At 39.6% G+C, this 26,209-nt stretch overlaps 1 pseudogene across 1 annotated transcript; it reads left to right on the forward strand.

Annotated features, from left to right (window-relative positions):
* The first annotated feature begins 2,769 nt into the window (after nucleotides 1–2,769).
* LOC110057054 (uncharacterized) lies at nucleotides 2,770–24,078 on the forward strand (annotated as a pseudogene). Its single transcript, XR_016201415.1, has 10 exons — nucleotides 2,770–2,884; nucleotides 8,526–8,797; nucleotides 10,419–10,515; nucleotides 14,845–15,348; nucleotides 16,410–16,840; nucleotides 17,424–18,207; nucleotides 18,751–18,862; nucleotides 20,308–20,557; nucleotides 21,245–22,036; nucleotides 22,797–24,078. The product of XR_016201415.1 is annotated as an uncharacterized LOC110057054 (transcript).
* Nucleotides 24,079–26,209: the final 2,131 nt, after the last annotated feature.

Here is a 26,209-nt window from a genome sequence, read left to right on the forward strand (position 1 = left end):
TACAGGTGGGGTTTTTTGTATTAAAATTTACGGAATGCATAATTTGTATTGAGGTTTGCAGCTCATTCATGTGACCTGAATAGTGTCTTTTCATTGGATCCATTTGTTTGGAAGTAGCAATGAATTTTGCAAGTATATAAATAGAGAATACCACTGTTTGCATTGTACTTCTAGGTGAAATTACTTAACAGTTACAGCTGTACAACAGTTTTACCCTACGGATAAATTCTGATGCTTGCGCTGTCTAATGGAGGAAGTCAGGGAATTACATCTATATAAAGTACTTCTATTGGGTGAGTGCTCATGGTGTTAGTTGTAATTATGTTGTTAAGTTTGTAGGATCTTTATATATTACACAATGTAACTTTCAAATTAAGTCATTTAGTTTAATCTGAAAGGGTTAAGGTTGTATGAGTTAGGGTTCAGTTGTACTCTTTGTTGTATCATATATCATCACTTTTTACCAGAATGCATCGCATTTAACCAGAATGCACTGCGCCACTTTTTACCAGAGTGCGTTGCGCCACGAACTACAGGAGGACGCCTTTTTGCGTGGATTCCAGTGAGAAAGATTAGTGGTTGTGTTTTGCTCTGATTTACCTGTAAAACGATGTGAAGGAGATTGTGCCTGCTTTCACAACTCTTGCTTTTGTTCTTAATGCGTGCAGTATGTGAAAGTTTGTAAATCTGGACGATTAATTGTGACGTCTTAATTTTAAACTTTAAGTATGTCATTTCTTAGCAGTCTCGCCTACTTGGCCGAATTCTTAAATGAAGAGAAATCGTCGCTCCTAAAGCTCGCAGAATAATTAAAACAAACGAAAACCGTAGAACACGCTAATTTCATATATGCTGCGATCTATTTCTTTTCATCCAAACATGAATTTAAGCTAAAGCTTTAGCATTTTCACACATCACGATGGACGCGTCCTCGACACAGTCTGTCAACATTCTTGAGACATTTAATGCGTATCAATACAGAATTTATAAGTTAGATTTCTGCTCCTACAACTTCCACATCTTTTGATTTTCGAGATCTGGTAAAGGGGAGATTGATGTGTATCTTTTTATGTTCAAACATGGGTCAGATCACTATATGCTTTTTTGTCACGATCCCTTGTCACACCTTGCCATCCATGTGTCATCATGCATGAGGTTGTAGATGAATCACTGCGTAAAATATGTCACTATGAATAGAATGTGCCGCAGCATTATTATCTTTTAGATACCCTAGTTATTATCTACTAATTAAGCAAAAGAAGCTAAAAATTGAGCCAGTGGAAAAACAAAAATGCTCAACAAAAGATGTTTTACGTTCTTGAAAGTAACACGGGTGGTGATCAAGTGGCCGATAGTGAGTGAGTTGGGGCTGGATGGTCCGTGTTAAGTGGTCAGGGACATTGTGTTGTTCTTAGTCAAGATAGTTTGCCGTCACAACACCTCTTGATACAAGGAGGACTGGATGCAAGGGTGTACATGTATATGTTGTAGTTTAAACATAATGTATTTTAGGTAAGAATGTCTTAAGCCAGGTTATTTTGTTTTAACTTAGCTTAGATTTTGCAAATAACTTTATTTTTTTCTTCATGTTTGGGGGTTTCTTAAAAAAGAATAACATGCCCACCACCCACCTCCCTGACTGTCCCGAACCCTACCCTACCCCTAAGGGGACACCAAAAATAAAAAGGATAGGGTTAACGCTGTTCATTGAAAACTTTGAAAAGAACCCCTAAGAGGTACCAAGATCCTCATCGTTTTTATATGGAAGTCCACCCAGTACCCTACCCTGCCAGGATCCCATTTTAACCCCCACTTTTTTACTTTGTACTCACCTAGATTCACCCAATCTCTGACTTTGTAGTCCACTTTCATCTTCACTTGGCTATGCAAGCAATCATTACAAATTTTGGAATATTTAATGGCCTAATAAGTTATTGGTTTCCAGACTCCCCCAACCCCTTTGATGAAAGTTAGACCAGTTTGAAATCATCCTGACCGAAAAAACAAACATTTTTAACTACAACATATATACATGTGTACCAGTCTGCCTGGTGAACTGTGGAACTGTTGGGCACTTTGGATAACTGCCTTTGGGGAAGCAGTTACCTGTTGTGGACTAGTGTCCAACTCTAAGAAGAGTACCAGTAATCTTGTTTAAGGGAACTGTGATGCAGTGTAAACTACAGTAGCCCGGGGCCTACCGGTGAACTGTGAAACTGTTGGGCACTTTTAATAACTGCCATGGCTTTTCGCTTTGCTCCTCGATTTTGGCAGCTATAGGAAAAGCTCTCTTTCTTTTGCTGTTTTCTACAAATCTTAGTAATTTCTGTAATTTTCAGTGATTAAGTAAAATATAGTAAGATATCTAGCCTCCGTTGTCCTTTAAGTCTTGAATTTAGCTTTTAAATTGTTCCTGAACAGGTGATTCTGCTGTTGGAAAAACATGGTTGTTTAATAGATTTCTTAAAGAAACTGCTGGTTTCAGTCTTGAACCTTTGTCCAGTACTGAAGGTGAGATGCATGTTTAGTTCTAAACAGCATTATTTAAATTGAGTAAGTTTAATTATTACATGACCAAGTTAGTCCAGTCAAGGCCAATAACCAAAACAAACCAATCAGATTACTTTATTGCTGTTCCATATTTTGCTTATGGCTTACTTGTTTACAGGAAATAACTTGGATGTCAAAGCTTATTAATCGTTTTCTTTCAACTTTTTCCCCTTTTTGCCGCGTGCCCATGTGACCAGAGTCACGTGGACACGAGGATATATGGAAGATTTTGCTGTATTCCTGTGTAAGGATTCTTCCTATTCCAGTCCTAATGAAAATTCCTGTGTAAGGATACTTGGGATGCCTAATGTAGATTCCCGTATAAAAGATTCCTGTATGTAGATTCCCGTATGAATTCGAGCAACTAACAACATATTTAAGCTCAAAGTTGGCCTTAATTACAGAGCCACGTAAAGGTCCCTGAAGTGGAATCTGTTTTAGAAAACCCTTTTTAATGCAGAGTGCACTATTGGGATGGTTATGGGAGCTGCCTGCCGCTAAGGAACTAAGGCACTCTGGCGCTAAGGTGTAAACTTTAATGTTTGTTTAATTAATTAATTTCAATTAATTAATTAGTCTAGAGGTAAGGAAGTAGTGGGGGTAGGGTGGGAAAGGTACATGTGTACTCTACGTAAAACACATTTCATCGCCGTCACTTAGCTTTGAACATCGCAAAGCTATATACTTGTTTCAGGTAACCCCTTGCTCTCCTTGTGGTATCATTCTCCTTAGAACAAAACTAATTTGTCCTAAACGCATGCGTAGATTAGTTAGCGTTCGTGGCTTCTATATTAGGTGAAGGACACATTGCACACGGAATCACGCACAAATGTTGAGTGCTTTTCCTTATGGTAGAGCTCAACATGTAAGACGCATGCGTTCTAGCATCGTTAGTGTTATACACTATCTTTCCACGCGGTATTTTATATATCATGTCGTGTGACCAAGGACGGCAGTTACTTTTCAGGTAGCGCCAATTGTCCCTTTTTATTGCAAAAGTGAAACGTCACTGTGGCTGCGTAGCTTTTAGAATTACACACAGGTCGGTTCAACAAATATCATCTGCTGTTTTCAATCTACAATAGTGTGCTTGTCAGGGTTCAAATGTATTGCTTCTCCTTAGCGGCTTGTTTATTTCTTGCCTTAATTGTGTCTGTAAGAGAGACCAAAAAGTTCCCAAGTTAGTGGCTTCAATACTCCGCAAATTGTAAATTTGTAACAAAAGAAACCAGGAAAATGCTCAAATATAGCTGCAGACGCCGTGGCACCTAATGAAAGCGCAAATTGATTTAATCAGTCTTTGGGGAGACTCATTCATATCGGCCAAGTAGCGCTGTTTATCTTCAATACTTTTCGTTGAAATGCTTCTCAGCCATCAATATCGTTGTGTGTTTATTTTGAATTGTTTTATTGTTAACAACAAAGTGGCAACAGAAAAAGAAAGTGGTATTTCGTGACTATCTGATAATTCGATCCTTGAATGCACGGACATTTCTGAACGAGTTCTTGTGAACTCCTTGGTGCTCCGTGGGTAAACAAATTACATTTACATTTACATTTTTTTTACATTTAAATTAGTTCTTGTTCATCGGTAAAAATTTGCATTTTTAGTAAAACAACATCGTTTCTGTTCCGTTTCTTCATCACCACATCAGATATTTAACTTTCTTTCATTTATCTCCAAAAAACAAGGACATCTTCCGTATGTTTTGGAGAAAACAAGGGTTTCATATTACATGCCTTTGCGAGGAAAACAAAAGTATCAAGTTACAAAGTTGGCGTGAAGAGCTAAATTGTCACGTTTGCTGCTTCAGCGTATTATTGAATTTAAAATGAACGAAAATCAACGTAAAACACCAGTAGTAATTAATTTGTGCGTAAGTTTTGGACCTTGAATGAAAATACAACCTTGAAACATACACACTGCAAAGGGGAAAAGCCGTAGCAGACTACCAAGGTAGACACAAACCGGAAGTGAACCGAGCAGGGGTGAGTACTTATGGGACTACTGTACCAGAGCTATCAATTACGCTCTGCACTAACTGAGATTGTCTCACGAGTTGATAAAGGGTCGTAAAAGCTGAAGTCTCAAAAAACTAAATACCACTCTAACATGAAAAAAAGTCTAGAGATGGAAATGAGCCTATTCAAAACTATCGTATAATGCGCACTTTCTGAAAATAAGCAAACAGGTGTAAAACAAAACAAAACAAAACAAAAAATAACTGTCAATAAGGGCCAGATTGTGTCAGATCGAATTGTGTTCGTAAAACTACCGGAAGTGAAAATGCGCTCCTGTTTACTTTAGCTAGCGTTACACTTGCAGGAGTAACTGCAGAATACCCTGCCACATCGAGCCCTTCACTGAAAATGGGTGACTACGGGTATGGGCAATTTATTTGTAACATGAATAAATTATATACTTCAGTTTGAATTAATGAGTTTCTGCGTACTGCGTAGCCGGCTACGAAGAATTAAGTGACAGGACATTCTGCCGTGAAGTCCGCTTAAATTGCACTTGTTTGGTTTGGTAGTGGATTTCCTCGCACTCTAAAACAAGTGACACGAGGCTGCCCAAAGGGCCTTTGATTTTCAGTCGTTTAGTGTCTATATTACCTTTCGAGGTTTTTTCTAAACAACTAGATGCTCTAAGAGCGTTTACTCGGGCTTCGTACCACAGTATCAAATCGTAACATACGAAAACGCGTATTGGACATAATAAAAGTAAATTAAAGGATCAGGATATTTTAGCACAAGAGTTCCGCCTAGATATTTACTATTCAAGTTGCTTCGTTGAGTATCCTCCTCATCCTATCGCAAGTTGTGAGTTTAAACCATTTTGGTTCAAGAATGAAGCACAGCTGTCTACGCATTGATTGGGAAGTTGTTTGCAAAGAATTTTCCAGGTCTTTTTACAATTTATGGCGATTACTTTGCTCATGCTAGCAGAAATTGTACGAAGTTTGTTTGCTGGTCGTGGCGATCCGGGTAAATTGTGTAGCTGAACATCTTTGCCGTGTTGGGATCTTAAATCCTTTTCAAGAGTCATATCTCCTTTGGAGAGCGAATAATCCCTTTCGAGAGAGCCAAAACGAATCATGATAAACTCCTTCGCGAAAACAACAGTCCTGTGACTAGGCTCAAATTGCATTGCACATAATTTGCATAAACTTTCAAGTTGTGTATTTTGCCCGGGGTATTTTGCGGATAACTTCCGGGCAGAATTTGCGACCCTTAACGCAGTTTATGAAGAAATATTCAAGCTACATATTTTTATTGAATCAAGGCAGGAGTATATTTAAAAAGGACCCTCATATATAAAGGAAGATGCGGCATTCTGTTTTGCTATTTATTTTGGTTTCATGCTCGTCTACAATCCCAGACAAAAGACTTGGGACACGAAGCAAGTTCTCCCCTCCCCCCCACTTTCAATGTTGATAATCAGGGGATTTTTCCCTTTTTTGTTGGAGAAAACGCGATATTTTCCAACATTGATTAGGGGGGAAGGGGGATACGTGATACAGCTCAAGTGTCCCAACTACTTTTGGCCGGGATTGTCTGAAAGAGATATGCGAGGAATTTTCCAATAAAGGTAACGCCAGCGATCGTCATGGCGTCACGATATTTTAGAATTTAATTTCGGCTTAATGACGTACACTTTGTTTCTGGAAATTGGACAGAACTTTTTTACGTTAATCTAGATTAAGGTTCGGTGCAGATATTCGTGGAATATAACCCGTAACCGCCTGTAGCAGAACGAAATTTGGGACTTGCTTCAAGCAAAATGGCATTTAAGGGAAGGTTAGAGCTCGTGTCTATTACTTAAGACATTTTCCAGGATTATCAATTCGCAAAGTAGCAGATCTTTGTGTTGTTTAACGGAATAGTGTGAAATAAATTGACTTAAACCCAATGAAATGCTTATCGGTGTAGAGTAATCATATATATCACCATTACACGCGACACGACAGCTTCCGGGTTCCATGTGTTTTATGAACGCGCACGAATAACCACAACGGTTAACCACAACGGTTAACCATTTGAAAGTCAGCATTTTGCAACCTAACCTTCCCTGTTCTTCCCAATTGGCAGAAGGTTCAAAAATTTCTCACTTCACATTATTTGAAATGCAGGATGGAAGCAATTTGGTGGCAAAATAGTCGAGTTTGACACTTGAAATACGGTTAACCGTTTGCCGCAGATAATAAGTTAACTACGTAACTACCCTTTTTATTTCAATTGAACGATTAACCATATAAACCTTCTCGGAAAGCTCTCTGTTGCTAGCTCTTGATCCCAGACAATGTTAAATGGTTTTTCGTAATTCCTATAAAGCGGAAAAAGGTATAATTCGAATGACACGTAGCAGTTTGGAACCAAAAAGTGTTACCAGAATGGTTAACCGTAAGGGTTAATCGCGGCGGTTAACCCGGTGGCACTTCTGAAGCCGAAAACACACCTCGCTTTATACGCGTTCCGGTATTAGAGGGGAAAACGAAGAAAGACATGCATAATTTAACCGCGTTTAGGTAGCAGCAACGCTTTATTGCTGTCCACAGATTAACTCCGCGAAACGGCGAGGACAAGGCGAAAATATCCACTTGCCCGGCACCTACTGTTTCAACCGAATTTGCATCATTTCTGTTTCGCGCCAATCAACCACCCCTCTAAAGACGTAGACAAGGTCGTATTTTTCAGTGCAGGAAATAGAAACATCCTTTTTAAACACAACCTCTTGTGCAAAGTTGCATTTCACGGGCAAGCAAGTGGGCCGTTTGCCCCTCAAGAGGCAACAGAAGGTCATGCCACGGACTTACCAATCACCTACCGTAGAAGGTCATTTAGAAAGATGACTTTACGTTTCTTAGTGCCCGACCAGGTAAAACTTGTCATTTTATGTTGTTTCTTTTTAGTAGCGCTCGTTAGCTGTACCCGCGAGACGTTACAACTCCCCTCTTCCCCAAGCTTTGTTAGAGCGAGTGGTGTGACATTCTTTAAATTCTTCTTTCAGACAATCCCAGACAAAAGACTTGGGACACGAAGCAAGTTCTCCCCTCCCCCCCACTTTCAATGTTGATAATCAGGGGATTTTTCCCTTTTTTGTTGGAGAAAACGCGATATTTTCCAACATTGATTAGGGGGGAAGGGGGATACGTGATACAGCTCAAGTGTCCCAACTACTTTTGGCCGGGATTGTAGTTCATGTCACGCAACATGATTTTCTTTTGCAGTCAGACAAAGTTTTTCTTAAAGAATTGGCGATTGCTAAGACTGCTAAATATATTTGAACTACTGGTGAAATAACTGGCTAAACTAACGTCAATGCAGATTTTCCTTAGGACTTGGCAAGAACATTGGTTCGTCAATAATCCTGCACAATTCCCCGCACAATCGAAGGTTTAATTCTCCCGCACAATGTGCCTCTAAATTCACACGTTATTTTTTTTTCTTGCACCCTACTAGAAAGCCAACTAACTTGGAGGTAAAATATTTAATTCAAGTTACCGGAAGTCTTATCTTTACAACTTTGGAGATCGATATATTTTGCGCGGTGCAAGAAACAAGTCGCATGTTTTTAATGAGCTACGAGTCCAAAAACGTTTTCCTGTTTAGCTCGTTTTATTGCAATATGATTTGCTTTACTGCAATGTTCTAAATAATAACAGCAGTAGCCACATACCGTCATTGACTACCTATTTTTTGCCCGTGTTTCGTAGATTGAACTCATACCGCAATCGGCTCAGTTGTTATCTCACGAGCACGTTTCGAGCGTGAACTTTACTTACCTGGCTGGTTTTCAAGCAATATAATTCGTGGACCGATCGGTCTGTACTGTCGCGATCTTGAGCCGATATTCCTTCAGTATATCTTCCGAGCTCGACTAATGAGATATTCTGACCCCACCATATTTATATAACGAGTTGAATTAATATTGACTTATTAGATCTTTTCCACTTTAATTTAACTGTTTCTAGATAACCTTTGGGGTACGGGATTTTATGTCTATCATAAGAGTAAAGTGTTCATTGAAATAAGAGAAACTTATGGCATTGGAAGATTTGGCTATATTGTTGGCGACATCAGTGCGGATGCTGTTATTATTGTGTATGACATAACACAGCAAGATTCACTTCGAATTGCAAGGGAATGCCTTGACGAATGTCAGAGGAAGTTCAGTCCAAATATTTTCAAAGCACTTGCAGGAAACAAAGCAGATCTTGTTAGCGACAGGAAGGTGACGTTTGAGGTAACTTGTGTTTGTAGCCATAGCTTTACGTCAGGTGTAAAATCTGCAGTTATATTATCAAATCCAATTCTGTCACACCGTAGGGATACAAGTTCTTGAGGAAATCCGTTATATTAATTTGCACATACATTGCATTACATCGGTCTGATTTTTTTTAATCTAATAAGTTTCCTAGCTAATTGGTATCAAGTTCCATTACAGGATTTCTACCTGCGATCTGCCACGGTAAATATAAACAGAGAGTTCTCATTTTCATCACGCACCTCTTGGTCTTCCACACAATAAACTCTATGACTTGCTAGACGTTGCTGAGAGTTTTATTTTGCTCGCTTCCAGTTATCTATGAGGCACCGTTTGTAAATTTTTCATTTATTTTACTTTTCGGTCGTTTTTCGATTGATCTCAGTGTTTATCCGTTGGTTTTTTTTTAAATTAGTGTTGGTTTTTTTTTTTTTTATCATAATTCACTACTGACCGTCCCTTTTCACACACAAAAAAGGTTTTACTACAATTGGTTATTTGTTAAAACCCAACGTACAACATTTGGTTATTTCATAAAACGATTCATCTATGTATTGGTTTGTCATAAAACCATTCTTATATGGTTTCGTTTTTTGATAAAACCAATGTTGCGTTATTTAGTTATTTGATAAAACCAATCTTGCGTTATTTGGTTATTTGTCAGAACCAGTTTTGTGTTGCTTATATTAATTATTAGATAACACCATTGTGGCGTTACTGAGGTCGTTACTCGGATATTTATTTGACGAATTAAACCATTCTTTCGTTTCAGTGTTGAAACGTTTACCATCGTATCCCCTAAACCTTTTTTTTTGGGCATCTTACAACTAGAAACCCTTTGGCCTGTCCTTTTTACGTTTTGAACGATGTTAACGCTATTATTTCAAATAGCCAAATTCAATTTTATGAAATTGGTTATTTGAAATAACCTTAGTGTCAACTCGATGGGCTCAAATGTCGCCCAGCAGTATTGTAACATAAAGAAGGCGCTTAGTGTTTGCGTAGAGTTTGATCTCCGCGGTTGAGTAAATATGGCGTACGGATCAGGTCAGAATGCGAGGTTGTGTACAGCCGTTACAAGAGCAATTAGAGAAGCCATATCTGTTGAAGAACTGATACACCATCATCAGGGAAGAGTTTTTTCTTATAATCTATTGATGGTTATTCAAGTAGCAAAGGATAGCATTTTCGGCGTGGGGCAGCATTTTCAAGGCCGTGGTCACAGATTTTCACCATACGGACCGACTGTAAGCCGTTAAATAACTTATTTATTTTTCCTTATCTTGTAAAGTGGAAGACAAAAGTTTAAGACCGTGGGTAGAGATTTAGAAAAATCTGGACCGCGCTGAAAACCAATCAGATTGTAGGATTCGTTACCTGTTTGTGAGTGGGTGGTCAGTAATGAATAATCATAAATAAACCAAGTTATCACGAAAATATAAACGACCAAAAGTAGAATAAATAATTGATCATTACAAACGGCGCCCTATGGTTATCTGTGTACAGTGTACCTGTGTAAATCCAGTTTCCCTCCTAGGCTACTGAAACTACAGGTTCAGCTCATTGAACAGGGTTTTGTTTCTTGAATTTGACTGTGTAGGATGGTCAGTCTTTTGCACATGACTATGATGTGGATCTGTTTATGGAAGTGTCAGCATTAACCGGTGAGAATGTGAAAAAGTTGTTCTCAACAGTAGGTGAGTTATAAAACGATCTGGTTTTGTTTTACTAAATTTTTGGTAACTTCTGTTCACCTTCATCATGGCTACAATGTTAAAAGGCTCGTTACTGCTTGTGCTACAAACCTGTGTGCTGTCGTTTTTAATTTGAATTAGAGATGCGTAAGCGCGAGGGAACCTTTTACTCTCGTTAACGTCATCGTGGCTCTAACTCCTAACCGTAACTTCTCTTGTGGTATTTGGTCACACCTCGTTCGAAGATCCGGGCATCTATCAGTTGTTTATCCCTGGACTCAGTACGTTGTTTACTTGCTGATTCGCTGTTGCTCGCATGTTTTGCTCCTTGCGAGCTCCACGAGGGCTTACGAGTATTCTCCATAATCTAGGCGAAGAAACAGTTATAGCACCTCACTTTGTATACAATCCCTAGGACTTGGTTGATCGTTGGTCGGTCCTTGAGCGTTTTATGAGGTAATGTTCTTAGCGGTCTATAAGATAGTCAAATGTGAAATTTTTGGAGGACGCAACCCAACAGATGCACCCTTAACATAAGGAAGCATCGCAAACCCCAGTGCCCTCTCCTGTGACTGTCTGGGTTTGTTTTATTGTTGAGACACTTCCTTAATAGTCTGTCAGGACACCAATTCGCTTTCAACTCGGTTAAAACTTGTTCCTGCTCATTTGTTATTAGTTCAGGACGTGAAGTTGGCGTGAAGTAGGTTGGCACTTTTTGTAATGCGGAGGTCCCAAGTTCAAATCTCCTCCCTGCCATTAGATGGATTTGTGTTTGGTGGTTCCAGATTCAACTCCTCCACGCTTTGTAAATAGCCAACTGCTCCCGCCGTCTCCCGCCAGTTTGGATTTTTAACATATTTCTGTTCAATTTACAATATTTGTTTACTCATTTCGGTGTCGTTAATTAGCACAGTAGTGCTAAAGACTTTTACACTGTAATAAAGTGATTTATTTTGTTAGTCTGAAGTGACCAATCAGGATTTAACAGGGATGGGGAAAATTATTGTCGATGTCAATGTTTGTTAACAGGAAAGGCTTTGAAGTCGGGAAACTTTTCTCACTAGAGAGAGCGTTGAATATTAACATAAAGAAAACTGTAACTTCGAAAGCCACAGCAGATTGTAAAAAGGGAAAAAATATGAAAAAGTTTGTTTCTCCAAGCTTTTAATTTGACGCCGAAAATCAGTTTCCCCGGGCGCGTCCGGCGACTCGCTCTTCACTCGTCGAGTGTCGCCAGGTAGCATATTAGTTGTGCTATTTTGAGCAAAATATGTTGCTCGTCGTCAATTAAGGTATCAGTATACCCCAAATGACCATCATTCGTTTGCGCCGCTTTACGGTCGGACATTTGACGAAAACCCCAGTAAAGTATATATTTTCAGTTTAAGAATTGTAGATTACAAAGGTATATTTATTAAAATAAAAAAAAAATAGAGGTTTTCCGAATATAGCGCTCTATTTCCCAAAGTACAGAGGTTCACTAATCAAGTTCGGTTCCGCGAGTTTGAGCGAGAGGACGCGATGAACATCGCTATGTCTTCTTTTCTTCCTTTCTCTAAAAACGGTGTCGGGAAATTTGATTACATGTCTGGTTTGTTTTTGACACGCAGTTAAAGTTTGAAAGTAGTTGATAAAACATGCGTTCTCTTCACTAAAATGGTCATAACTTTTGAAAGAAGCAAAAACTGAAAATTCCCCCACACCGTTTGCTTTTTGCCTGATTTTCGGGCAACACTCTCTCCAAATTTTAGCGAAAAACTTTAAAAACTCGCCGGAAACGCACTCAAAAGGTGTGCTTCACTCGCTTAAATTTTTGTATCTGGAATACGGAGGAAAAGATACTTAAGGGCGCTTTTCCGGTGTAATGAGATATTTAAACAAAACGTGTGAAAATAATGACGCCTTGATTGATTAAGTGAAGGCTCATTTTACTTTAACAATAGAGTTCAACTACAAAGCGGGCTCAAATGTCGGTAACCCGAAAACGCTGACCCCCGTCCGCGGACCCCACTACGGACTTGTCCACGGACAACCCCTACGGACCTCCACTACGGACCACCCCAAAATAGTGTTAGAAAAATGAATAAAGATTTCACTTATGGGTTGTCTAATAGATTACTCGTGTCGGTGAAATTTCGAGTGTTACATTGTGCAAATGTAACAGACTTGGGTTTTTAACATGCTCCCCCTAACAAAAAAAAAATGCCTAAAAGCTGTTTTCAGCGTGACATGCCGATGACAAAAAGAAGGAAAGTTCTTACCTTCCATTCGTAGCTCAATATAGCCATGTAAGATGTGTTTTTAACTTGTTTAAGCTTGTTTGTATTTGTAATTCCGCTGAGCAAATTGTGAAGCCTGGAACGAGTTCGCGAACCCACGGAAGAATGGGCTGAACAAAATGGCAGAGAGGAATGAGCACAAATTTCGAGGCTTCCCAGAGAGGCTTCCCGGTCTTTCATATACTGCATGGTCACAGCAAAGGAAATGGCAATGTGTAATGACATAACTTGCGCCTGAGCCTGAACCCAAGTCTGTTACATTTGCACAATGCAGCGGTCGACATTTTGCCGACACGAGCTATCTGTTAGACAAACCGTAACTGAAATATTTATTTCTTATTTTTATTCTATTTTGGGGGGTGGTCCATAGACGGGGTCCGTAGGGGTAGTGCGGTAACCGGTCCATAGGTAGTCCGCGGACCCGGTCCGTAGTGGGGATCCGCGGACCGGCGGTCAGTGTTTTCGGTTACCCCTCAAATTTTGCCTCCGGCGGGAAATATCCTTTGCAAGATCTGAGTTCCACCGCTCGTGCTCTCAGGTTAGTAAGGAAATATTTTTCGCTTCTGTTTCTTCTTTTGATCTGTAAAACGCATTAGCTTGGAGATGCCGTAGGCAATGAAAGAGCGCACTCGTAAACAACGTAAAGGAAACCCACGAGATACCGATTGAGTTGAGATGTTACCGTTACCGCTTTGAACGGCGAAAGCGCTAAGGAAGTAATGCTCAGAGAATGTCAAAGATCTTCCTCGTCCAGTACAAGCAACTTCTCCTGCTCGAAGCAGGAACCTTTGTCGCTAGCCGGCTAACGCATCAGCCTAATTCTGATCGATTGTTTTTGAAGCATTTCTGCCCTGGCATTTTGCTATGTGGTGATTTCTTCGGACTTGCAAATGGACACGAACTTTTGCGTTTCTTCGGCGACATAAAAGCTCAAATGAAAAATCTACAAACGCAGAACATTCAGAAGAGCTCGTCGACTACCAAACACAAACGTTGGACAATCGTACTACGCGGCAATCTGTTACGCAACCCGTTGACAGCTATCAGTTAGAGGTAATTAATGTAAAGAAACGTTTTTCGTTTGTAACTGCTTAGAATCAATCTTTTTTCATAGAATTTTTTTTAAATGTAAAATCGCAATAAGATTTATCTGAAAAAGCGAAAAACGATTTTTTTGAAAAGTGGTCAATTGTGGGGTATACTGATACCTTAAACTCAGAGTTCTCGAGTGAAGTTTGTGAAGAGGCCAAAGCAACTTTAGCATTCTCTCTATTTTTGTTAACTGCGAAGAAAAAGACCATAATAAGGGCAGCTTGTTTTTGACTGACCCTCGTACTGCGGGCGCAGCCACTCTGTGCAATGTATGTCAGTAGCCAAATTTAAGATGTCAGTACAGCCTAACCGGTGGTTGTTAGAGTTGTACCACTCTTAACTTGTTTTTGACTGCCGCCCGTACTGCGGGCGCAGCCACTGTATGCAAGGTATGTCACTAGCCAAGTTTTGAAATGTCAGTAGAGCCTAGCCTGTGACTTTTAAAGTTGTAGCACTCTTGACGTATGTCTGTGCTCCAGCTCTTTTGTAAGTTGGCGTAAAGTGTAGAGTTAAACGCATCCTTATCCTGCGTCCTTAACCTCAACAGAGTTTTCTAAGACTGCTTTGCTTGTACCATTTCTCCAATTCCTTCAGATATTCTTTGGATTGATGGTGAGGAGTCATTGTTGTAAGGCCCTGATGTGAAAAGCACTGTAAAGCCTGATACTTGTCCTGGGTCGCTGAAATACACATAGGCAATGGAGTGTTCCATATCTTTGGCGAACACCACATTGCTGGTGCGGCACAATTGCTTTCAATATTCTGCTGCTTAAGCTTAAACCGCTGACATGGTTTCCTCGTGTCCAGTAAGGATTTAAATAGTACTGGGGCATAATTGACAACGCATGTTTCGGTTTTGCAGTTTTGATACTGCACATCAGAGACATCTGAGACCTAAATTGTCAAAAGGAACCTTCATCTAAAACAACTGAATGAGAAATTGTTATTATTCTTTTTGCAGCGGACCAGTTGGAGAGGGAACTTACTTTAACGGAGACAATTCGTAAAGATAGCAAGGCTTTAAATCTGGAAGGGAAGAGGTTGTTAAGGATTTCATACGCTGTCACACAACTGATGACGGAGGTGGAAATACTGAACCTTTCACACAATGAGCTCGCAAAGTTACCACGTAGTACAAGAAACCTGTCAAACCTTACAAAGCTGAATTTGAACCACAACAAGCTAACACAGTTCCCTGAAGATGTTCTCACCCTGATCAACCTGACGCACTTGTTTATGAATGACAATCAACTCACAACATTACCGGCAAATATGAAAAATCTTGAAAAACTAGAAGAGCTGGAATTGAGGAACAACAAAATGCAAAAACTCTGTAAATATATCGTGGACTTAAATCATCTTAAAAAGCTCTCCGTGACAGGTAACCCCTTGACGTTTGAAGAAATCGGAAGTCTCGTGATATTAATGGATTTGAAACCACAAAGGATGTCAATAGACATTGCAGGTTAGCATTAAACATGACCATTTACCTTATGCCATGCACTGGTGCATCATGGTCTAGCTATGTAACTGGTATAGCTGCTTACTTCTTAAAGTTAGTGGTAGTGAGTCAATTCTTATAAACCTGACTAAAACAAAAGACACCGTTTATTCATGCCTCAACCTCAATGTTATTTCTTTAATTTTATCTCATTCCCCTAAGCCTTGAAGCTGTGTTAGAATTTTACAATATATGCTTATGGATCATTTATTATTAAGTTTTTTTTGTCCAACGTGGAAGCGAACGAGATACGCGATCAAGATCGCAGATTGTGCTAATTTGTTACTTTACGGTCACTTGCAAACCTCTGTGATTGAACTATGCAACAACAACCAATTTAAAATTATTCCCTGATATAGAGCCTTCGCAATCAGAAAAATAGGTCTGCAATGCGTAGTTGTGGGCTTATAGCTAGTTTTATTTCTTGGGTTGAAGTATTGTAGTCTTACGAGTAGGCAATTACTAGAAAGATAAAAGTACAAGAATAAATGAGGTTCGTGCTAGGAACGTACTTGAGCCTGCTTTTTTAACTGCCCAGAGCTTCGGTAAAAACCAATTAACTGAATATTTTCTCCACAATATTACAGTTGTCAGTGTGGCGCAGTGGAGACCATATCTGCCTTGTGAGCAGGAGGCTATGAGTTCAACTCTCTTTACTTATTTTCTTCTTTTTTCTCCTTTACTTCTTTGTTTTTTTTTCTTTACCTAAACATTTACCGAAAGGCAGCGTTAGCGTTCCGATGTGCTGTGATGAATTAATAAATGTATTCCCTCACAATCAATTAATTATGACAGGGTGGCGCAGCGGGTAGGATTCAGTCAGGGAATCGGAAGTTGGATGAAAGGGTCGGCGGTGCGAATCCTGGCGTGGGCATTTTCTCTTCCTCCTCCTCCTCCTCCTCCTCCTCCCCCTCCCCCTCCTCCTCGTCTTCCTTATGCACGCATAATGCATAAGCCCACAAACACGCATGCGTAATAAATAAGCCCACAAAAATCACTGCATTTCCTGACAATTACACCTACAGTTCCTGTAGAAATACAAGCGCAAGGAGGAGTTGCAAAGCTGCTCTATGAAAAAGCGCTGAAGGAGGGATCCGTGAATGTTTACCGTGGTAGAGTGTTATTGGTTGGTCAGGATCGTGCTGGCAAAACAAGTTTGAAGAAGTCTCTCTTAGGCTTGCCATTTAACCCTAAAGAACAGAGCACTGAGGGAATTGAAGTTGATCCTTCGGTCTTCGAGATTGAAGTCGATCAAGTAAAAAACTGGAATTCCACAAGCGAGAGTATGCTAAGTCTGGCGGCATGTTCTAAAGACATATCAAGAATGTTCGTTGAAAAACAACACCATTGGATATTCAGTGAAATAAAGGAAGATACGGGAATGGAATCAAAGCTAGAACTGACAGGAGAAGAGTCAACCGTGGAGGTGGGCACAAACAGCTCCGACATGAATCAGGTTTGTACGTTCAAGTCTGGAGCTACTCTAGTTTAAAAGTGAATGGTATGGTCGATGGTAATTGAAAACGACAATTTATAAACTCGTTTTGGTGGCAGGAGGTCATTAGTGTCTACATGTAAGAGGTTAAGGAGTGATCAGTGTATAACAGTACTGAGTAACACTGGCGGGCCAAGAATAACGTCCCAGACAGTACTGATAGCAACCTCCTGTTTGACTATTTACGACTTACTTTGATTCCACACCCAGGCAACATAGCATGGTTGAACTTTTGTAGGGCGCCATAGGTTGAGACTCGTGTGCCTATCTTCTAAGAGCATAAAACTGGGCATTTTTTAAAAATAGGATTACGGTACATAAAAAAGGAGGTAGTATACATAATATTTGGGCTTTGATCGAATTGTAGTCAGATTAGATAGATAAGGGTGACTCATTTATTATGCAAAGTTCAGTCCTTGTGGGCAAAAATGTGAAATCTGTTTTTCAGTACTCCTACACTATTTCTCAGATATAATTATAGATACTGGAATAAGCAGGTCCTGATGAAACGAAAATGTTACCTCTTTTAAAAATTCCATTTTAGGTTCCTGAAAATGTTGGCAAGAACTCTCAACAACTCAATCTCAAGAATTCAACCACTTCCCCGCCAGAGAGTGAAATGCGAGTGGAAGCTGTAACAAAGAATACCGTTGATGACCTGCCAGATGACAGCAGTGTAAGTTCAAGTAAAAATTCAACATTAATGATGCATGCAACCTCGCCTCCAGATGACGTCACAAGACATGCGTATCTGCGGTTGAGGAACATGCTTAAAGGCGTGCATGGTGACGCTGAAAATGCTGATGACAAGAGAGAAACCATAGTTACTGTAGATTTGTGGGATTTTGCCGAACAGCACCTGTACTACGCTTCTCACCCTGTGTTCTTGTCATCACGTGGAGTGTATGTCCTGGTGCACAACCTCAGCAAGGCACTAGACTCCCCAGCCCAGCCCTGTGTTCGACAAGGAACACGTGATAAATCTTTGGAAAACCCAAACAACGAAACAAATCTGGAGAATCTGCTGTCATGGCTGGTAACAATCCACAGTATCAGACCAACAGGAGAGGAAATGGTTGGCAACTCAGGCGGCATGCTACCTTATCTCCGACCTCCAGTGTTCATTGTCGGCACACATGCTGATAAACCAGTTGAGGATATCGAGGCTACGACATCAAAGATACAGCAGGGAATTTCTGGTAAGGAATACGAGAAGCATGTTATCCGGCCATTCTTCAGCATTGACAACACTCTGGGCAAGAAATCCTTGTCACGCAAGATCAAGAAATTGTTTGCGAAGCATCCGCAAGAGGATAAACGTCGAGCAGGTAAATGATTTTGTTTTCCTGGACCACAGATTGAAATGAAGCATTTCAGCTTACTATGAACAGATAGGTTCTACAAGACTTTTAGCTATCACAAATTTAAGTCTGCATTTGATTTATTCATGAAATCCATCCATAAAGCAAACTGGTAAAACAAAGATCTCTTCAAATACTGGTCATGCCTGTCTTAGAACTGACGTTGTTTTGTATGGAGGGAGCAGTCTTAATACACCAGGAGTATGTATTGCGGTAAAGATAGCCTTGAAAAGATTTACATTGTTTACATCCTCTGCCTAAGATACCTCAAAAGGTTCTTGGTTGGGTGTTTGGTGTAGGGACCTTTAATTTTACAGTCTGTTTTATGGGAAAGTATCTTTGTTGGGCCATGCTCTCGAATTGTAGAGGAAATAAGCACAAATCAGCAAACGTGTAAAAAAAGACACATGTGATAAGAGCTCATCTGTAAAAACTTTCATTCTCCTAGGATTTGAACACGGACAACTTTGTTTAGGTGCTTGGTGTCTTGCTACCATTTGTAATTTGCAGGGCGAGGAAGTGACACTGATGTTGCTAGTGGTGATGGAATTCATGCTCTTCGAACCAAAATCATGGATGTTTTGAGACAGGAACCATACATGGGGGAGAAGATACCAGTCAAGTAAAGTGATATGAAAAGAGAAAGATATCTTCACACCTTTGCGATAACAGCAGTTGTACAAGAGGCCTGTAAAAAGGTTTTAATTTCTATGATCTCCCATTGAGACCTTTTTGGGTTTCTTTGCAACTTAGTTGCTTGTGAATGTCTCTTTCTTCTTTTATATTTCATTTATGCCCTTTCGTGCACTTCGTAGTTCTACACAGGGTAGTGTAGTAAATTTAGGGTCTGTCTGTCTACAGTCATTTTATCACATCAGCACAACTAGTGTTTCCATTTTTCCTCATTCTTTTCACTACTGTCCTTTGCACTGATCGTACTTTCTCGGTTAAACGCCGTGGCCTTCATTTCAAACTTGGCCTTGTACGTAGACCCGACATTCAGTTTTTGCTGCATTTTTTTAGCTTTGAGTTTATTAGCAAGGGATTTTGTTTATCATTTTGGACAGCCATATATTTAGCCATTATAGCTTAACCTAGTACTAGACCTCAAAAAAAAAAATGCTAGAAGGACTTATTTACAACTCTATCTTAGAGAACCGACACTTAATATAGAAAATATGATACTATTCTTGGAAAGAGGTTTTGGAACGTATATACTTTAATGCAACTGCGTTCATTGAAATATCCAGGATATTATTTAGGCTACATAAGTGGAGAGAAGCAAGAAAATACCCTCCAATGAATTTATTAAAGAAGAAATGTGCGTTCTTATCGAGAAACTAAGATATTCTGACGAGCCATGTCTTACATTTGATTAAACTGAAAATTTCCATGAAGTATTACATGGGGATTTTTCAGGTACTTTCTTTCGAATTTTACAGGGAAAATATCCGAAAAAATCTTTCGATGGGAATTTCCATTTATATGTCATCTTGATAACATATAGCATTTCCCAAGATCGTTTCTAGTAAAATTTTCCTAGGAAACTATCAATTATCCCTTTCATGGAATCTTCGAAACCCATGTTTTGGAATGTCACCTTTTTTCTTCGGTTTAATAGGAGATTTGAATACAACATACACTTTATTACCAAACTATAAAAACTCTTGGTTACAAAGAAAGATAATTGAAACAAAATTAGTTAAATTCACTCATAATAACTAAAAGCTAAGTGAAATGAAATAGTATTAATTATTTTATATGAAGAAGTTGGTTGGCATTATAACTTCAGGGGGGTGGGAGGGGGGCAGCAAGGAGACAAAATAAGGGAAAATGAAAAATATAAATAAATAAGTAAGCGGCGGGAACAAATCACTAAAATCACTATATACCTAGGAATAAAGTAAATTAGCAATAAATAAGTGACTGGTAAGTTTCAGGTAAATGTTGGCAATATGGTTGTAAGATGTTATATTTAACTTTGTTTTTAAAAATTGTAAGGGGGAGATGTTTAATACTTGAATACTGTTTTAAGCTGATTAGTTATTTTGTTTGATTGTTCTTTAGGTGGTTCAACTTCGAAAAGGTCGTTGAAGCTTTGGTAGCTGAGAATGTGTATCACATGAATGTGGAACAACTTCAAAGGTATGCCAAAGAAGTGTGCTTTATCGAGGATGAAGACCAGTTCTACGCCATGTTGCACTTTTATCATGACCTTGGAATGATTGTAAAGCACCGCAGCACAGTCATACTGAAGGCGCAATGGTTAATTGAGCTATTCAAGATGCTGATAACCATACCACCCTTCAACAAAGCGGTACGAAGACGTTATGCTTAGCACTTAAAAAGCCTATCTTCTATACGAAACGCCTAGCGTATTCCCCAAACAAACTCTTGGTCATATGGACCTACGTATATTTTTATTGAGGACTGCTTTTAAATGAGGTCTGTTCCTCTCGGCAAAGGCAAGGGCATTAGCAGTGTGAGTTACTAAAGTAGCTATTTACCATAGATTAAAACCACTTTCAAAGAAAGTAAGTCTCAAAGTAATAGCTTAGACGTGGTAAAACCAAAAAGCTACAGGGATAGTTAAATTTAGCAAGATTAAGGAAGATTATGAAAGACGGACCTGTAAAATGCGGGCGGAAGTCTTAACATGCATCATACCTCAGTGACAGAACTCTTTACGAGAGTCGATTTCCGTTTCTCTTCCCTTGGTCTTTTACCGATTCTAGTGAACATACATGGGAGAAATTAAAGAACGCGAGGTCCAGCAGGGTTATAAGAATAATCCCTTAGAATTGTAGTATGATTGTGGTCTCGCTAACCATGAGTGGTTATGGCACTCAGCTGATATATGGGAGGTAGTGGGTTCAAATGCCGTCGGGAACTCAGATTTTCTCTTGTCACATGTTCGTTACATGTTGAGCTTCGCTTTTACAAATCTTTCTTTGCTTCAACAAAAAGGAATTGTGCAACGTAAGTGTGTTTTGATTGTTGTTAGGATCCCGTAGAATCCAAGTACTGGCTGGAGGTAGAGACAAGCGGTGTCCTCAGTATGGAACTTGTCGATCGTGTCTTTTCCAAATTTATTCAGCAAGGCCTTGTCAAGGAAGACATCATGGACATGATGGAGCGATTTGGTTTGATCGCCAAGTTCTCAGCCTCGCCAACTGATGTGAAATACTTTGTACCCGCTCAGCTTAAGTCGCCACCTGAAGACCTTGCTAAACTGGAGCCATCACCCACCGATCCTTGCCCGTTGTATCTTCACTTTGTGGATGGTTTTGTTCCGCATGGATTCTTCTCTCAGTTTGTTTCAAGATCAATATCTTGGTGTTCCAAGATTGGATCCGTACAACCCCCAAACCTGTACCGAGATGGAGCTTGGTTTGTTGTTGGTCGGCAAATAATACATGATATGATTCTGATTTGCAAAAAGAAGTCCATCAAGATTTCCGTCAGGCAAAGAACTCGAGATGAAGCAGTTCCAGTTTCGACATCGCCAAAAACAGCAAGAAGTGTGCGATTGTTTTTGGAAGACACTTTGCAAGATTTGTTGAAGCAGTTCCAGTACCTTGGTAATCTGCAGTACGAGCTCTGTGTTGCATGCCCCTACTGTCTGCAGGGAAGTCGGCAGTGTGTAAACCACAGCCAAACCTTGTGCTCGCACGAAGATTGTTTGCACCTGCTTGAAATAAAACAAGGAGAACAATTGATCTGCATGAAAAGCTTCAGTGGCAAAGTACTCACAGTTCCTGGTCTGGAAAAATGGTACTCACAAAGAACAAGCCAGGTATGATTTATGAATAAAGAGTGATGTGTTTCACAAGTAATAACACCAGTGGTTGACATCATAGTTCAGCATGGGCGATACAAAACAAACGCAAAATGTATTATCTACCTATATCAGGTATTATTAAAAATTGGATCGTTGGATAATGCAATTCGAGAGTTTTTATTGGCTTAGTCATCGTGGGTTATGAGTCATTATACCATGCTCTACAAATACGGTAAGCGTGCGCGTGATTTTTTTGGCCTTTTTACTTTGATTTTAGTTTAGCTTCCTATATTTTCGTGGCGTTTTTAATAAAACAATTATTCCACTCGCTCTTGTTGGATATGGGACGATTATAGCCAGTTTGGCGCTACGCACCTCGTTGGCTATCTAACATCTCATATCCAGCGCGCGCTCGTGGAATAATTGTTTAATAGTCGTCACCATTACTTGCCATTAGGGCAGCATTCGAAAGGAAGAAATGTGGCTGTTATTCAAACAGCTGAAGATCTGTTAAGGCCGCAATCAACAGTAATGGGATTTTCCTGTCTTGGTCTGACATCTGGCAAGCTCGGAATAAAGCCATCAGAGGAATTCCCACAGTTAACTTCTCCCTTGTAATCACTTTCGTTTTCGTGATACGCAGCCAAATAAACCAAGTTGAAAAGGGGATTTGTTCTTACACTGCAAGATAAGTGCATTTCATGTCCGCTTACAATATATACCGAGACAATTGGCTGCGATGCATTTTTATTTAGACGGTTTCATTTTCTTGCAGGATTTATGTCTTTCCTCTGTAGCCGGCACATCTCAGAGCGAGCCAGCACAAGATAATCCAGAGACGTCCGAGAGAGTCTTGAAAGTAACTCTCTTAGGCAGTGAGTGGCGTTCGAAAAAAGGAGGCTTGTCAACCGTAAACAGAAAGCTTGCCTTCCAGCTGGCAGAACACATGGAAGTAGAAGTCACTCTATTAGTCCCACCGTCAGCCTGCTCTGAAGAAGAAAGGATAGACGCTAAGAGCCACAACATTGCCATTAGAGAAGCAGAGAGACTCGTGGGCTACGACTCTCTTGAATGTTTGATTGTCCCACCAGGAGACCTTGCCATTGACGTTGTTCTGGGTCATGGAGCAAAGCTTGGTAAACAAGTCCAGGTCATTAAAAAATCGCACAGTTGTAAGTGGGTCCAGGTAGTGCATACTGCACCTGAAGAACTCGGAATGCACAAGAACTATTCCAAGGCCATTTCCAAAGGTGAAGAGAAGCACAGAACAGAAGTAGATTTGTGCAAGTTAGCAAATCTTGTTGTAGCTGTTGGACCCAAGTTGAAGGACGCCTACACTGCTTACCTGCGATCGTGCAAAAAACACCAAGATGTCATTCAGCTGACTCCAGGTATTTTCAGTGAATTTTCAGTCATAAAACAAGCCACTTTCGGGGGGCCAGAAGTTTAGAGTACTGACCTTTGGCCGCGGTGATCAAGAAGACTTCAGTCTCAAAGGATATGACATTGCTGCTAAAGTAGTAGTTGAACTGAAAGACAACTCGTACCGTCTGATATTTGTGGGGGCACCAGATGGAAAAGAGGAGGACGTCGCAGAGAACTTGCTACAATGTGGAATCTCAAGAGATCAACTGGTCGTTAGGAAATTTGAGCAAAATAAGGAAAGATTGAAGGAGTTGTTTTGCGAAGCTGACCTTGCCATCATGCCGTCCAGGACGGAGGGTTTTGGACTGACTGCGCTGGAGGCCTTGTCTGCTGGTCTTCCCATTCTTGTGAGTGGAAACTCGGGTTTTGGAGATGCACTGCGTTCGTTACCATTAGGCAAGCCATTTGTGGTGGAGTCAGCCGAGCCTAAAGAGTGGGCCAAAGCAATCAAAGCCGTCCGTCTGAAAGACCGAGCAGAGCGGCTGCAAGAGATTCAAAGACTGCGAACAAGTTACGAAGATACTTTCAGCTGGGAGAAGCAGTGCGAAGCTCTTGTTCAAAAAATGTGCCGATTGATAGATGGTAAGACTTTCATTCGTCATTTATTTCAACACATGCCGTTTGGAAAGTAAAGGCTAGGTGTTTCTTGGCCTTTTTTCTCGAAAGGTGTTGTACATTTTATCAAAAAGGGGTTTTCAAGATGAATGTAAAAAATACATTGACGTTAAAGGCCTTTGAACGAAAATATTCGAAACACTAAAAGACAAGTTCTCTAGTTGACAAGATAAATCAATCGCGTGCAGAACATATCGTACCAATTCATTCCACAGAAGACATTTCGCAGTCGCCAAATGTAGAGGCTTTCTTGAAATAGTTAATACCACTGTTATAAGCAATGTATAAATTTCATACGCGGGAGAAGTCTTGTCATGGGAAAGAGATTTGTGTGAAAGATGTGAGGTGCTTAGTTTTCGGAGCCAATGTTTCGGAAAGTTTATCAGGGATATGAAACCAAGTCTAAAGTAATTTCTGTATATACGAAGACGATTGCTTTAATTCTCATTTGAAAATACAAACATAAATAACAGTTATCCACTGGATAGTGATTTAACCGGTGGATAGCGCTATCTGCCCTTTGATCAAATGGCCCCTGTTATCCGCATTTTTCATAGTTTTTCTCGAACTGGAAGCAAAGTTCAACGATCTAGAGATAACACTCGTTTTACAAACGAATCCCCGCATCAAAGATTTGGTGCCAATCCTATGTCAACGGTATCGATTCTGATGGCTAGTATCTTTTTCGTCATTATTGCTTAGAAGTTTTGGTTTAATTTGGACTGTCAACAAGTTATTCGTCCCCTCAAATGAAATCTTCTTCATACAAAATATGTACAGTCGTTAGTGGCAAATCTTTCTTGTAACTTATATTTTCTACCACTGGTTTATTTGTTACATACACTGTTCTTTCTTTCACAGGTTAACAAGGCTAGACCACTTCACTGTGGCGATACATGACTCAAGAAACTCTCGAGGAAACAATGAACTGTTGCAACTTCTTAAAACTGAAGGAAAAAATGCGTTTGAAGAACTTTATGTTATCTTAACATGCACATTGTGTAGCACAGGTATTATACAACTAGGAAATAAGTTTAAAAGCGTACCGACATTAATGTTAGAGGGGCCCTCTAACATTACTGTCAGTTAAAGCCTCAAGACCACTTCGTCAGTGCGATCAACTCATTATTACAGGCACATTTTTTGACCAGACGGTAAGAAAACGCTTAGTCAGTCATTTTCTTGTTACTTTTTTTTTTAAAGAATTCCTTGAATACGACCACAATATTATGATGTAGTTGTAGTGATAGTAACGGGATTCCACTGTATAACCTCTTGGAATGCTGAGATGTTATCTTTCAGAAGTAGCTTAAAGTTTTACGTTTCCCAATTTTTTAATTTGACAAATAGTCCGTTTTAGCTTCCAGTGCTACACAAAGTCGTTGCAAAACATTCTAAAAGACGGGTGCTTTGATAATATATTTTTCACGCGAAGTATAAATACTTTTCAGTTTGAGAATTTATTGTATAGTGTAGCTGTCGCTAAGAATTTAGGTTTACACTCAGTGCTTCGGAAAAGGTCGAACATTTTCATAAAAGATCTACATGTGATAATGCAAAAGGCAATTATATTACTCCAGAAGAAAAAGAATCAATTATATAATTAGTTTTTGAAAAGAAATTTTGAAACAGTATGGTATTTTATATCCTTAAAGTTTTAACCTGTAAATTTGTCCTAAAACTTAGGTTTTTAATTTTTGTAGGGGTCTCCAATTAACGCTGTAGTACAAGTAAAACTTGAGCAGGAACGTGTCCAAGTAAATTGATTGAAAGACTGATCAATTCATTTAACGAGCGTCGAGATCGCGCAGAACCTTTACCCACGAATAAATTTATATGATTTCCATAAACCGAAATTCTGGGAAAGGTGTCGCCTTTTAAACATTTTTTTTTAAAATTCTCTGAAACAGTTTTAAAATTTGAATTCGCTAAGAATTAACAGGAATATTCGTAGATGACTGTTATCTTCCGGGTACATCGTGTGTTACCATGATACTTAGAGCTACTAAAGCTAGAATTTATGCAAAATGTGATTTTTGTGCCCCAAGCTTTCAGCTCCGGGAGCTGAGTGCATTGAATTGATTTATAGTGTAGATTCGAGTGACAAAGTAAAAAGTAGATTATGGGCACTTAAAGATTGCATAGTGA

The sequence above is a fragment of the Orbicella faveolata genome, unplaced genomic scaffold, assembly GCF_042242905.1.
Source record: "Orbicella faveolata isolate gen_17 unplaced genomic scaffold, um_ofav_v1 contig_34, whole genome shotgun sequence".
NCBI classification, from domain to species: Eukaryota; Metazoa; Cnidaria; class Anthozoa; order Scleractinia; family Merulinidae; genus Orbicella; species Orbicella faveolata.